The sequence below is a fragment of the Marmota monax genome, unplaced genomic scaffold (genome assembly GCF_021218885.2).
Source record: "Marmota monax isolate L192 unplaced genomic scaffold, Marmota_monax_Labrador192_F-V1.1 WCK01_AAM20220418_F8-fsc00215, whole genome shotgun sequence".
NCBI lineage: Eukaryota > Metazoa > Chordata > Mammalia > Rodentia > Sciuridae > Marmota > Marmota monax.
The window spans coordinates 1,127,395-1,140,786 of NW_026695214.1; positions in this window are offsets into that span (position 1 = coordinate 1,127,395).

The window sequence follows — 13,392 nt, forward strand, 5'->3', positions numbered from 1 at the left end:
CTAGAGGAAAGCACAGGGGTCTTCCCAGGAGAGCAGAGCATGGCCACCTGCCTAGACAAAGAGCCAGGGGTCTGAGGAGCCAAGGGCAGGGGTGCTCTGGCAGGGCTGTGCCTAGGGCAGGAGCTGGTGCACGAGCTGGGGGAGGTCAGAGGCTGGTTGTGCAGGTCAGTTGCAGCCTTGAGGACTGGTCCCTGGTAGTCAGGTCCTTTTCCCGCTGAGAGAAGCCGCACAGGCCGGGGCTGCAGGCGGGGGCCTGAGCCTGGGTTCCTCCTCTGAGCTGATGGTGCACCCGCTCACACATCCAAAGATGGTGCTTTGCTCCTTCAACACAGAATGTGAAATGCAACCATCTTCCTGTTGACGGTTGGTGGCAGTGAGCAGGGCCACAGGCTGTGCAGCCGGGGCCACTGCCTACCTCCAGACCTCTTCCCAACCTGAGAAGACCAAACCATAGTGCCCTTGCTCCCGGAGCCCGTCACCCGACTCTGCTGTGAGCCGAGGGCTCCAGGGACCTCCTGTTGGTGGGCCCTGTGGCCTGACTCCTTCGGATGTTTAGCACAGTGTCCCTGAGGGTCAGCCATGTGCAGCAGGTCAGATTCCCTTCCTGTCCACGCTGAGTACCATCCCGCCATGGGTGCACCCCCTGTGCCTCTGCTCAGTCTCTCGTGGGCAGAACCAGGGCTGCTTCTGTGCTCTAGCCGCTGTGGGTACTGCTGCTGAGAACTCGGGAGGACAAGTGCGTGTCGGGGCCTTGCCCTCAGCCACTCTGTCTGCCTCTGCGAGTTCCACTGCTCCGTGGGGAGGAGCCACCCTGCTGTCTCCCAGGGCAGCTCTGCCCCTCGGCCTCCTGCCAGCCCTGGCCAGGGCGCCCCTCCCTCGGGTCCTGGCCAACACGCCGCGTGTTCTTTGACGGCAGCCGTCCTGACGCGTCTCGTGTTTCCGCGTGGTGGGATCACGCATGCTCGCTCCCAGCCCTTCCTACCAGGGTCCACGCACTGTCTCTGCCGGGCTGGCAGAAGGAGCGTCCTGGCTCCATCCACTCTGCAGCAGGGCTTGTCTGCAGCCGCGCGGTCCACTGAGGAGCCGGCCAGACTTCTGCTGGGGAGGCTTCCTGTGGGAGAGCGTCTCCTGGAATCCCGGCCCCAGTGCAGGATAAATCAACCTGCCTGGAACTCGCCCTGATTACCGAGCTCCCTGCCAGAGGGGGCCCAGCTCTGTCTAGGCCGCCTTCTCACACAGGAAGGGAAGGGCTTTCTCGGAAACAGGCGGACATGGCCAGCATTCGGGACTCCACTCCGGGACCCCGGGCAGGCTGGGTGCCAGTTGCCTGCCTGACCGACGAGGCCTCTGTGCCGGGGGCTCGTGAGCTGCTCTCCCCGCCTTGGGGTTAAGAATCCTGCCTCTGCTTTCCTGACGGCTTGAGGGGCCCCTCAGCCCATTTCTGACTCTCTGTTGTGTTAAAGTGAACTTCAGTGGAATCACTGAAACAAATGGGGGTGTCATACGGTCAAATAGGTGAGAGGGGGCCGTGGCGTGGCCTCGATGCACCCACAGGACACGCGGGGAGCAGCCCCAACTCCTGCCCCCTCCTCTAGTCACCTCCCGTCTCTGCCCAAGCTTGGCCCTGACCATCCCAAGCGTGATGCACCCATCCAAAGCTTCCTGAGGCCCCTCTCTCCCCTCTCTGGGGTGGTCACCCCATCCTGGCACTCTCACCCCCACCCTGCACCCACGCACTGCAGCCCCCCCACCCAGGGTGGTCCTGAGTAGATTCAGGGTCCTCTGCACCCACAGGTCTTGTATCCGTGGACTCAACTTCCGGTAGCCATTATGTTAAACAGGTGCTGACCCCAAGCACTGTGCCCAGGTCTTTCCCCGAGGACTGTCCACACGGCCTGTGAGTCAGAGAGGACCAGAAGACCAGGAGGAGCCTGCGCTGGATGCCAATGCCGCCCCTCGGCCCTTTTCTCTTTTCGCCTGCTTCCTCGCCCTCTTCTTGGTGCGGGGAACTGCATCCAGGGGCGCCTTACCATGGCGCTACATCCCAGCCCTGTGTGTCAACATTTTTTGTTTTTATTTTGAGACAGGGTCTAGCTAGATTGCCCAGGCTGGCCTTGAACTTGAGATCCTCCTGCCCAATCACTGGTCCCTGGTCACTATGCCTGTGCCCTGCTACTGTGCCATTTTCCGTAAGTGACGTGAGCACCCTGAGTCTTCCCAGGGACATAACTGTGCGCACCCTCCTGAGGCCACTTTTGTGTGCAGTGCTGGCCTCTGTCCCTCCCAGGGCATCTTAGCAAACCCTTCCAGGCTCAGGTCATTTCGTGATGCATTACACTGTCCGCTAATGCCCACCAGAAGCACAGGGGGCCTCTGCACCCCCAGGCTTGGGGACCCCAGCTGCTGGCCAGCTCTGTCTTCCCTCAGCGCAGGGCTGGCCTGGAGAGCGCCCATCTCGGGCCTTGCCCATCTCCTTCCAGGGCCCCAGTGTCCTTCTTTAGGCCCCTGGAGGCCCCGGGGGGCCCCTCGCTTTGTCTCCTCTGGGCGCCCACCGCGGCCTGACTGGCTCCGGGCGGCTTGCTGTCTGATCCCTCTGGATTGCAACCTCCAGGAGGAGGATGTCCACGGCCCAGCGGCCTCCCGCCCGCCCCCTGTGGCCTGCCCAGCCTCTGCACCCCGCTGAATGGCCAAGTGAGTCTCAGTGTTACAGCTGAAGGAGCAGCGGGGCTCAGGTGGGGGGTCCATCAGTGTGTGGATATTCTCGAGGAGGGGACAGAGGGTCACTGTTCACTGCAGCAGCCCCACCCAGGCTGCGCTGACCAGGCACAAAGGGGGCCTGCAGGTGCTGCTGAGTCCTGCCCGGCGCCTGGCCCTGGTTTTGTTGGGGGCTTTGTCCTGTTTTCCCTCAAGAGCTGTCACCTGGTGTGGGGCTGCTGCAGGCACCAGCCGTTGCCATGGAAACCACTGCCGCACATCAGAGGGGAGGGGAGGGGGCCAGGAAGGAGAGGGCACGTCCAGGAGGCTGGAAATTTCCAGCCCTCATGAGACGTGTGGAAGTCGGAGGCCTGGCTGGCCGGCACGGGGCCCCCCAAAAGTCGGCGGAGAAAAGCAACTGCGCCGTGTCCTCCCGCCAGACAGGGCGTCCTCACTGCACTCCAGGGGGCCACAGGTGGACAGTCCACCTTCCCAGGGGAGTTCCGCTCTGAACCCAGAACCACATCAGCTAGCAGCAGGGAGGAGATGGAAACGTTAGACGTGGAGCCGCCCCAGGTCCGGGGCCTGCACCTGGGCACAGACCGGCCACAAGCCGGGTCCCAGCAGAAGTCTGCTCTCCCCTGTCTCCGCAGCCGTGCCCAACAGCAACTCAAGTGTCCATCAAAGGACAACCGGGGAACAAAACCAGGCGTCCTTCAGACGTAGAAGGGAAGGCGCTTGCTGTGGCACCTGAGGAGGCCTTGGTCAGCCAGGACTCCACCGCAGGGTCCACTTAGCAGGGTCCCCAGAGCAGCCAGACTAAGAGAAGGCAGGATGGGTGGCAGGCGGTGCAGGAGGCGAGGGGCGTGTCTGTGGGGCCCAGTTGCAGCTGGGGAGTGGTCTTCATGTCCCCCGAGCGGAGGTGTCCATGGCTGTGCCATGAGTGTGCTGAGGAGTGGTCTTCATGTCCCCCGAGCGGAGGTGTCCATGGCTGTGCCATGAGTGTGCTGAGGAGTGGTCTTCATGTCCCCCGAGCGGAGGTGTCCATGGCTGTGCCATGAGTGTGCTGAGGAGTGGTCTTCATGTCCCCCGAGCGGAGGTGTCCATGGCTGTGCCATGAGTGTGCTGAGGAGTGGTCTTCATGTCCCCGAGCGGAGGTGTCCATGGCTGTGCCATGAGTGTGCTGAGTACGCGGAGCTGTGAGCTTAAAATTGGGTACGATCGCAACTCTGAGGCTACGTGTGTTGTAGCACAGTATGAAATATGGGGAAGGAAAGAGAAGAGAGGCCATTTCAGCAAACTGTAGGGCAACAGACCCAGGGCACACCTGGGGCACAGACTGGCCTCAGAGAGGGCGCAGAGAGGCTGCAGCACGACCAGCCGCCCCTTCTCTTCCCCTGCTCGAGGCTCACCCTGAGCTCACACCCCATCTCTACCCTCCCCTGAGTGGGCACCGAGATGTCCCCACGCCCGCTTTCCTGCTCCTGTGAGCAGGCCTGGGCAGGGTGTCCAGAGCAGGGCCTGCCGCAGTCTGTGCCCAGTCCGTACCTGACAGGGGAACGGAGGTCGCAGCCCTCTCCCGAACCCTGTGCCAGCGTGGGAGACCCTGCAGGGCAGGAGCCCCAGGCCGCAATTCCCAGCCCTGGGAACACAGGGGGCAGAGCAGCTCCCCAGGACCTGGCCACCGGCTCGCTCTCCTGAAGACGTCAACCCGCTGTCCCAATGGCCTCCTGTGTGACCCCCAGCATCCCTTTACACCCAGGGACATGTTCTCCATCTGACGTCCATGGTGGCCACCATGGTGTCTGGCACACAGCAGGTGTTCCTTGGATGTTTCTAGAAGTGAGTGAGCGGATCAGCCCGTGATTAAATCTGCTCGACTCTGGGTGCCCAGGGGACGTTCTCCCAGCCCTTGTTCAACACGCGCACAGCTAAAGGGCCGTGAGCAGCCTCCGCCTCCAGCAGCTCCCCGGGTGCCCGCGGGTGTGTCAGTGGGAGGTGGAGCCCGGGTGGGCTTGCCGGCTCCCACTGGGAGGCCACAGAACCTGCTGGAAAGGCCACAGCGGCACACCCGGCCACCAGCAGTGACCTCCGCTCCCCTCTGCACTTCCCGCCCCTGCACCTCCGTCCCTGTACCTCTGTCCCTGTCACGGGGAGCAGTGACCTGCCAGTGTGGTTCAAATCATTCTTCTGAGGGCAAGCTTCTGGGGGAGGCCGTGGGGGGCAGAGCTGCTGCCCAGGACAAGGCCGTGGGCGGGTTGGGAACAGGGTCCCATGGCGGGAGAGCCCAGAGGAGGGACAGAATGTCAGGAAGCGCAGTCCTGGAGGTGGGTCCCCTTCCTGGGAATGGACACCCTGAAGCCTGTGGCGCAGGACCGTGGTGGGCTGCTGCAGAGAGCAGGTCCCTGCCAGCCAGGGAAGCGGCCTGCCGCAGACCTCGCGGCCTCACAGGCCCGGAAGTCGTGGCTGACTGGGCAAAGGGAATGAGCAGGGTCAGGTCCACAGCCCGGGGAGCAGGGTGCCTCTGCCCTGGCCCCACGGCCTCGTCTGTGGGCACTGCGAGGCTCTCTGTAGGCGGAGCTGGGGTGACCACTATTTGCCATCTGGCACAGGCTCCTCCATGTGGGTGAGGCATGTCATTTCCAGAGGGCACTGCGTTTCCTGTGGGGTGGCATGACACAGCTTCGAGGCGCGTCAGGCTGCGTGTTCCTGCCATGGGACCAGCTCAGGGAGAGTGCACATGGTGGGCGCAGCCAGCTGCCCCAAGGGGGTGTGGTCACCAACTCCCCTCCCAGCAGAGCTCAGCCCCCCCGCCCCCGTGGTGGGCACACTGGGACCAGCTGGCCACAGGTCTGTGCACCCCGCTCTCTAGCAGGTCACTGTGGCCCGTCTGGCGGAGGAGCTCCCAGCCCGGGGTGTGCCCTGCCTGCCCCCAGGGCAGCTGGCAGGTCCAGCTGTTGCCATGGAAACAGCAGTGGGAGCCGAGGGTGGGGAAGGGCTGGAGAAGGAGCTAGAATTTTCCAGGTGTGTGTGTGTGTGTGTGTGTGTGTGTGTGTAAACACACGGGTGCCTGGGGGCTTTAAAATGCCAGGCAAGTACACCTTAGGTGCATAATAGATGCTCATGAAAGAATGACTGGCTTCATGTCTCCTCCCCGCCTGCCATCTGTAGAGGTCTTGGGAGAGGCCCTCCTCCTCCGGGGTCTGCCCGCTGTGAGCCGCTGTGGCAGCATCACCCAGGGCTCCTTGTGCAGGAACTCGTGCAGGACGTGAGGGTGGACTGGGGAAGGCAGGCAGGGGGCCCTGAGCGGCCCTCCTCGATGGCGGTGCACAGTGCGCGTAGCTCAGCTCTCCATCTGTTGCCTTGGGGTGCACTGGGTAGGACACAGGGCCCCTAGGGGGGTTTGACTGAGGGTCCCCTCGACCTCGTGATGAGGCAAAGTGAACACACTCAGCAGGAACCCCTCGGGGTTCTGGCCTTTCCCTGGGCTGGCGAGAGGCCTACTGGGCTCGGGGTGCTGAGCAGCGGCAGCCGGCCACAGCGGTCAGCCCTGCAACCCTGAGGGACGCGGCACAGAGGCGTCCACACTGCCCGGCTGTGTTGGCACCGTGCTGACGCACTTCAGCTCGGGTCACTTGACCTCGCGGCGGTCTACCAGGAAGCAGCCCCGCCGCGGGTCGGGCTCCAGCACAGCCTGCACTCGGTTTACCCACTGTCCTTGCTAGGAGCACCGCGAGCAGTACGCCAGGCCTCCCACCTGGCCTCCCACCTGGCCTCCCACCTGGCCTTCCCACCTGGCCTCCCACCTGGCCTTCCCACCTGGCCTCCCACCTGGCCTCCCACCTGGCCTTCCCACCTGGCCTCCCACCTGGCCTCCCACCTGGCCTCCCACCTGGCCTCCCACCTGGCCTTCCCACCTGGCCTCCCACCTGGCCTTCCCACCTGGCCTCCCACCTGGCCTCCCACCTGGCCCGTGGGCCACCTGGAGAGGTATGCACTGAGTAGTACGCACTGCAGGGGCCCTGAGTCCCTGTGGTGGGTGCGGGGCAGCTCCCCAGGGCGGAGGTCCAGGGACTGAGCTGTGGCTACAGGGGGCTCCCCGTCTCTGGCATGACTGATGTCTGGTTACCCCTTGTTCTGGGAGAAGTCTGTGCTGTGCAGTTGGGGTGCTGAGCAGCATCTCTGGTCTCTGCTAGATGCTGGTGGCACTCCGCCCCGGGCCTGAGGATCCAAGAAGACTCAGCATGGCCGAGTGTCTCCGGCCTGGGAGAGGCAGACCCTGAGGAGCTCCGAGGGCAGCCTGTCCACACGAGGCCAGTTGTATTTCTTTCCTCTGTGCTTGGTTTGCCCGTGGGTTCCACTAGCCTGTTGGTCCTCGTGGGAAGGGCCTGCACCTGAGCCTGGTCAGTGCTGAGGTGGACGCGGTTCCAGACGGGAGTGCTGGTCGAGGGGGTGCGCACCACCTGCTGGAGCTGGGGTCCCAGCCTTGGTCAGCAGCCTGGGTGGGCGCCCTGGGGCCAGGCCCTGCCCGCTCTACCCTGTCCCTCCGTCTCCTTCTGCTCTCGGTGGAAAGCGATGCTCCTTTTGCGTTTGGACCTGGGTTTGCTGGACAGCAAGTGAAGTGGGCATCTCCATCTTGACCCCTGTCTCCTGCTCCCCACGCTGCCTGGGCCCTGGGCCCTCTCGGCCTCTGCCATCCCGCCCACAGCTGAACTGCAGCGGTTTGTGCCGGTTTCTTGTTCACCTTGTCTCTTTTTGGTGGGATCGTCTACGGGGTCCCGTGTCTCCAGGGCAGATGGCGTCACATGAGCCCATCTTTTGTCACCTGTGCTGTGGCTGCAGCGTCCTCAGTGAGCACTTCACACAGTGTTACCTTCTCCCTTCTCCTGTGCGGACCCGACAGTGCCCGGCTATGGAGGCCACAGGAGTTCTGGGGCCCAACACCCAGACGGCTCAGGGGACTGGCCTGCGGCCACTGCCCAGCTGTGGACGGGAAGCCGCCAAGGCCCCCCTCGGGCCGCAGGGAGACGGCAGGCAGGCGGACGCGCAGTCCTGGGGTCCCGACCTGGCCCAGGGTGAGGCAATGTGTCTGGGGCTGGTCAGAATCCGCCTGGCAGGAGAAGGTCCAAGGGTGTCCACATACGAGGAGAGAGTGCAGTGCCCGTCAGCAGGACAGGTCAGTGGGCAGCAGGCCGAGCAGAGTGGAAGGCACCTCCCCTTGCCCCGCCTCGGGAGGGTGAGTTCCTCCACGGCTTCTCTGCACAGGCCCTGCCCACGGCCTCTGCCCTTCTCACTGCAGCTGCCCGGGCCTGGCCTCGGAGGGGGATGGTTCCGTGGGAGACCGTGGCCCTCCATGTGTCACTCCCCTGCGTGGCAACGGCTCGAGGCCTCGCAGCGCCCTTCCCGATGCAGAAATCTCACCAACCCCCAAGTCCCGTCAAAGCGTCCAGGTCTCCAGGGCCTGCCCCTCCGACCATCGCTGCTGCTCCCAGGGTGGAGACCCTGAGGCTGGGAAGGGAAACCCGAAGTCTTCAGAGCGGGGAGGTGGCTCCCGGGCAAGGCAGGCTTGTGGGAGAGGGAGCTCAAGATCCGGCCAGGGTTTGCACAGTTACGAGACAGCAGGCTCCCGGGCCCACAGACGCGGTGGACGGAGGAGAGGTGCCCGTAGGTCGTTGGCACGCACAACGTGTCAAAGTGCACATCAGTAGACAAACTCTCCCCTGGTCTTAGAGTCCTTGGGGCACAGCATGGGGTTCAGTTTGCAAGTATTTATTGAGCACCTACCACGTGCCAGACCTGGGGCAGCCTTTGGGATAAAACGCCCACAGATGTAGAAGTGCACCCGTAGGATTTTCAGCCCTCCCCACCATCGGAGAACAGCCTGCCGTCTGCAGAGCCAGCCCACAGAGGGGTGGAGGGTGGAGGAGGGAGGACAAGGCCTGGAGCCTTCCACAGGTCGCTCCTGTGGGGAGGCAGTGCTGATGGGTGCAGGGAAGAGGGGCTCACCCCGACAGGTCACTCCAGAGCAGCTCTGTGCCCTCGTGGGGGACAAATGGAGATGCAGATGAGCCTGAGGAGCAGCAAGCTTGTCAGAGGTGTGGAGGCACCAAACTTCTCCTCGCCACCATCAAAGCTTTGTGGCAGTTTCAGAAGAAAGGCCATCCCAGAAGACGGGGACACTGTGGCACGTCACCCCTCAGAGCAGGCCCTGCGAGGACACTTTCTGGAAGAAGTTCTCTTTTAAGCATGCACACATACACACACACACACGCACGCACACACACAAACATGCACACACACATGTGCAGAGGGGTGGTTGGTAATGGAGGGATGATGGATGGAGGGAGGGATGGAGGGATCATGATGATGGATGGAGGGATGATGGTCAGAGGGATAGAGGGAAGGATGGAGGGATGGTGGATAGATGGAGGGATGATGGGTAGATGGAGGGATGGTGGATAGATGGAGGGATGATGGGTAGACATCAGCCGAACAAGCAATGCCATTAATAAAACAACTGGCTTATGACCAAGCAAATCGTTGGTGCTGATAACGCCAAGGTCGCAGGTTCGTTCCCCGTACTGGCCACCAAATGCCGCAGTCTGGCTGGGCACAATTCAGGAGCCGCTTGTCAAAAGAAACGAACTTTATTTTTAGAACCACACACGCCAAACAAAACAGCTCCTCAGGAAAAACCCTCAGAGCCTCAACTTCCACCACCGGCTTCCCACAAGCCTCTCTCACAACCACAAGCCTCTCCACCTCCCACAATCCTCCTGCTCTTGAGGCCGATTGGCTGGGTCGCATGGGCGGAGCCAAAAAAGTCCCCCAATGAGCAGCTCCGTGGTCTGAAAGGGCAGGGAAACAGCCCAATGAGCATCACCGCAGAGGAGCCAATCAGCTAGATGTTGCTGGGGCCGCTGTGAGCCAATCATCAGCCGGCAGCTGGAAGTTTGCTGGCAGCTGGAAGTTTGCTGGGGCCCCTTCGACTGTGGCTCTCAACAGGTAGATGGAGGGATGATGGTAGATGGAGGGATGATGGGTAGATGGAGGGATGATGGTAGATGGAGGGATGATGGTAGATGGAGGGATGATGGGTAGATGGAGGGATGATGGGTAGATGGAGGGATGATGGTAGATGGAGGGATGATGGTAGATGGAGGGATGATGGGTAGATGGAGGGATGATGGTAGATGGAGGGATGATGGTAGATGGAGGGATGATGATAGATGGAGGGATGGATAGATGGAGGGATGATGGGTAGATGGAGGGATGATGGTAGATGGAGGGATGATGGTAGATGGAGGGATGATGGATAGATGGAGGGATGATGGTAGATGGAGGGATGATGGTAGATGGAGGGATGATGGTAGATGGAGGGATGATGGTAGATGGAGGGATGATAGATGGAGGGATGATGGGTAGATGGAGGGATGATGGTAGATGGAGGGATGATGGTAGATGGAGGGATGATGGATAGATGGAGGGATGATGGTAGATGGAGGGATGATGATAGATGGAGGGATGATGATAGATGGAGGGATGGATAGATGGAGGGATGATGGTAGATGGAGGGATGATGGGTAGATGGAGGGATGATGGGTAGATGGAGGGATGATGGTAGATGGAGGGATGATAGATGGAGGGATGATGGGTAGATGGAGGGATGATGGGTAGATGGAGGGATGATGGTAGATGGAGGGATGATAGATGGAGGGATGATGGGTAGATGGAGGGATGATGGATAGATGGAGGGATGATGATAGATGGAGGGATGATGGGTAGATGGAGGGATGATGGTAGATGGAGGGATGATGGTAGATGGAGGGATGATGGTAGATGGAGGGATGATGGATAGATGGAGGGATGATGGTAGATGGAGGGATGATGGTAGATGGAGGGATGATGGTAGATGGAGGGGTGATGGTAGATGGAGGGACGATGAATGGACGAATGATCGATAGCTGACAGATGGATGATGGACAGCTGGATGGGTGGATGGGTGGGTGAGCAGCAGATCACCAGATCCTCGTAGCACTGTAACATTTCACGTGTCTGTCACTGTAAGAGTCTGAATTTTCTGATGCCCCCCTTAAACCCAAGTCAAGGGGTCAGACCCTGATGGTGGAAGGGAAGTTGCCCCCAGGTTGTCAGCTCCACGGGCACCAAGTTCAGAGCACATTTGACTCTGGTCATTATCCCGTTCTGTGGGTTGGTTCCTACAGTGCAGATGGAGGGGTCCTCGCGAGCCCCCCGTGAGGCGGAAACACGGGAAGGCCCGTGGGATGAGCCGCTGGGCCGCCAGAGGAGGCGGCGGCGCCCTTCCCCGGAACAGCGCAGTAAGAGCCAGGAAGCAGCAGCCCGGGGTGTCCTCGGGGCAGGAACGCAGGAGGGCAGACACAGGACAGCCAGCCGGAGGGCCGCTCCCCGCTGACCCAGTAACCCCGTCGGGCAGATCTTTCTAGGGAATTAGTGAGGCGCAGGGACACAGGCCAGGCCGAGTGGAGGCTGGGCGCCTGTCCTCTGCAGAGCCGCGAAATGTTAGAAAAACACATTCCTGGCCCAGAGGAGAGGCCCCCCTCTCTGCGGCCTCCCTTCCTCCCGGAGACCTGCCAGCCCTGCTCCTCAGGCAGCGGGCGCTCCCCAGAGTCCCTGGGCCGGCAGCGCGTGGGCTGCACGGCCTCCTGGCACCAGTCGAAGTCCGACCCCCAGGACCTCCGCGAGCGCCCGCAGTGGGCGGCCAGGTCTTCAGGGGCAGCTGGGGTGAGCTAGGTCCTCAGCTGGGCCCGGGTCCAGTGTGCCTGGCCTTCTCCTGGGAGGAGGAAAGTTGGACACAGACGTGTCCGGAGGAGAGACCGTGTGAGGACACTGTGGGGGGGCAGTCGGCGGCCGGCCAGGGAGAGGCCGCCGGAGGGACCAACCTGTGGCCCCATCTCAGACTTCCGCCTCCAGAGCTGGGCAAAAATAAACGCCTCACACTTTGTCCCGGGCCCGGTGAATCCGTGACATATAGACACACGGACGTGTGCATTCAGACCGTGGGTGCGTGTAGACACATGGCGTGTGTGGACCGTGGTGTGTGTGCACGTGTGCGTGGGTGGTGTCGTCTTTTTGGTTGGTTTTGAGAGACTGCTGCAGCCCGGGCTTGGTGACCTGGGGCTGCTGGCGAGGTGGCTCCGGTGGTGGCTGCGTGAGCAAGGTCCTCCCCTGGGGAACCTCCCTGCCGCTCTTCAGGCCTCCACGGGTCTGCAGACACTGACCACGTCGAGAGCAGGCCTGCCGTAGGTGGACCTGAGTCACCAGGGTGGGGGGCTTCACGGGCCTGGACAGGGCGGGGCTGGGGATGGAGCGGGGATGACGGGGCAGAGGCCACTTTCCTGTGTTCCCTGTGGACGCCAGAGTGAGTCCCATCACGAGGCCACAGGGTGCAGACCTGCGTGCCCAGCACACCAGGCAGGGTCCTCGGAGGCCTGGGTTCCAGAGCCTGTGGGGGCACACACAGGGCGCCCCCCCATGGCTCCAAGGCCACCAAGCCGGTGGATCAAGCAGAGACCCCTGGTGGTGGCTGAGCTGGACTTGCCCTCCCGAGGCCACGGTACGCAGAGGCCATGCCACTCCTCCCTCGGTGCTCTTGGTGTCTGGCCCGACTTCCTGGAGCCTCCCCGGGGGTCGCGGGACTCCCACGGGGCAGGGGCGGGCGAGGCCCAGGCTCCCTGAGCTGCGCCTCGCAAGGCCGAGGGTCTCGTGGTATTGGGGGGGAGACGACCAGAACGCTGAGCCCCAACACAAGGGAGACTCGCAGGAGGCGGGAGGTGAGAAGCTTCCGGAACCAGGGATCCCTAGCCCGGCAAGCCAGGGGGAACGGCGGAAGCCCAGCGGGAGGACGGAGCCGACCTAGAGCACTCGCCCTCCATCTGTACCAAGCCCTGGGCAGCAACAGCAAGAGGCGAGAGCCGCTCCTCTCTCCCAGGGAGAAAGGGGGACAGAGCTGCAGGCGGCCCGGGTCGGGGATCGTGAGGCGGCCGGAAAGGAAGGCGGACGGGGAAATGAGTCAGTCACTGCATCCTTCATGCCACGTCACGGAGCACTGCGACAGGCCGTGGAACCCCAGGGCGGGGGAGGGAGGGGGCACCGAGGGGTGCAGAGGGGCTGTCATTGGGTGTCCACACCCTGAAGGTGGCCGTGTGTCAGGACCCTCTGCAGCCACAGCTCACATCCCACTGTACCCTTACATGCAGAGGTCGTGTTACACGAGACCTCAGTACCTCTGGGGTCTTACTGTAGACCTTCACCTCCACGGCAACCCTGGTCCTCTCTGTCCGCAGCCCACGGCATCACGTGGCCAACCGCAGGTGGACGCAGTAAGACTTCCTCAAATTCAATCTCTCAGACTCTTGCTCCACAATAAGATCAGTCTGCAGGGGTGGCTGGGGTTGCCAACATTCACTCCGACGGACATTTATTAACTGCCTGCTGTATGCCAGGCTGGGATCTCGAATCCCTGCACACTCTGCTGACTCGGGAGCCTGGGATCGAGGTCCCCACGGTCCTGGTCTCTGGTCTCTGGTGGCAGAGAGGCAGGGCTGCAGCCTGCACCTCTCTGCCTGAGCTCCTGGTTTCCCTCATCTTCAGACACACCTCAATGGGCTCCCTAAAGGGGGACGTCGTGGGGCGTGGGAGCCCTGCCTGCTTAGTGGA